The sequence below is a fragment of the Lutra lutra genome, chromosome 3 (genome assembly GCF_902655055.1).
Source record: "Lutra lutra chromosome 3, mLutLut1.2, whole genome shotgun sequence".
NCBI lineage: Eukaryota > Metazoa > Chordata > Mammalia > Carnivora > Mustelidae > Lutra > Lutra lutra.
The window spans coordinates 1,954,682-1,956,598 of NC_062280.1; the positions used below are offsets into that span (position 1 = coordinate 1,954,682).

Here is a 1,917-nt window from a genome sequence, read left to right on the forward strand (position 1 = left end):
CATAGTTCATTGTTTTTTATAACTGAGTAGTATTCCATCATACACCAGATTCTACAATTAGTTATCCGTTGGCCTGTTGCTGGAGATGGGGATAGTTTCCAGTTTCCAGTTATTACAAATAACATTCCTGAACAAGTATAGATCTATGCTTTCTTTGGACGAGTGAATAGCTGGAAATGGAATGACTGCGGCATGTGGTGGACGTATATGAACTTTCTAAGGAACCGAAAACTGATTTTCAAAGCAGTTGTATCATTTTGCATTTGTACCCGTAGTGTAAGAGGTTTCAGTTGTTGTACATCCTCATCAACATTCTAATTTTAGACTTATTAAAAGGTGTGAAGTGTTATCTAATTGTTCTAATTTATATTTCTCCAGTGACTAATGATCCCATTTTTTTCATGTACTTCTTACCCCCCCACACACACATACACACACACATTCTTTGATAAAGTGTCTATTCAAATCTTTTGTTTGATTTTTTTTTTAATGTGGAATGCTTCACAAATTTGTGTGTCATCCTTCTGCAGGAACCATGCTAATCTACTCTGTATTGTTCCAATTTTAGTATATGCCCCACCAAAGCAAATACTCTTTTTTTTCTTAATTGGGTTGTTCATTGTTTCATTATTCAGTTTTGAGAGTTCTCTATGTATTCTGAATACAAGTTCTCTACTAGATGTGTGGTTTGCAAATATTTTCTCCCCATGCTTGGTTTCTTTTCATTTCTTTAATGATACTATTCAAACAGCCAAATTGCTTAACGTTGATGATGTTCTATATATCACTATTTCTTCAATATATTATATATTGTGATTTTGGCATCATATCTACAAAAACTGTGCACAAAATAAAAAAGATTTTCTCTCATATTTTCTTCTAGCAGTTTTATGGTTTTTAGTGTTTCATTTAGGTCTATGAACTATCTCAAGTTTATTTTTGTACATGGAGAAAAGTATGAATCAAGATTTCTTTTTTATTATGTTATGTTAGTCACCGTACAGTACATGATTAGTTTGTAATGGAATGTTCTATGATTCATTGTTTGCATATAACACCCAGTGCTCCATGCAACACATACCCTCCTTAGTACCTATCATCAGGCTCACTATCCCCCCAACCCCCTCCCCTCTAAAACCCTCAGTTTGTTTCTCAGAGTTCATAGTCTCTCATGGGTCGACTCCCCCTTCAATTCCCCCCCACTTCGTTTTTCCTTTTCTTCTCCTAATGCCCTCTATGCTATTTCTTTTGTTCCACAAATAAATGAAACCATATGATAATTGACTTTCTTTGCTTGACTTATTTCACTCAGCATAATCTCCTCCAGTCCTGTCCATGTTGATGCAAAAGTTGGGTGTTCATCCTTTCTGATGGAGGCATCATACTCCATTGTGTGTATGGACCATATCTTCCTTATCCATTCATCCACTGAAGGGCATCTTGGTTCTTTTCACTCTTTGGCTATTGTGGACATTGCTGCTTTAAGCATTGGGGTACATATGGCCCTTCTTTTCTTTACATCTGTATCTTTGTGGTAAACACCAGTAGTGCAATTGCTGGGTCATAGCGTAGCTCTATCTTTAATTTTTTGAGAAGCCTCCACACTATTTTCCAAAGTGGTGGTACCAACTTGCATTCCCACCAACACTGTAAGGGAGTTCCCCTTTCTGCTCAGCCTCTCCAATATTTGTTGTTTTTGCCTTGTCAGTTTTTCCCATTCTAACTGGTGTAAGGTTGTATCTCACTATAGTTTTGATTTGAATTTCCCTGATGGCTAATGATGATGAACATTTTTTCATTTGTCTGTCAACCATTTATATGTCTTCTTTTGAGAAGTGTCTGTTCATGCCTTCTGCCTGTTTTTTGACTTGATTGTTTTTTGGGTGTTGAGTTTGAGAAGTTCTTTATAGATATTGG

At 36.1% G+C, this 1,917-nt stretch overlaps 1 pseudogene; it reads right to left on the reverse strand.

Annotated features, from left to right (window-relative positions):
- Positions 1–485: 485 nt before the first annotated feature.
- LOC125096584 (uncharacterized) lies at positions 486–586 on the reverse strand (annotated as a pseudogene).
- Between the last annotated feature and the right edge of the window lie 1,331 nt (positions 587–1,917).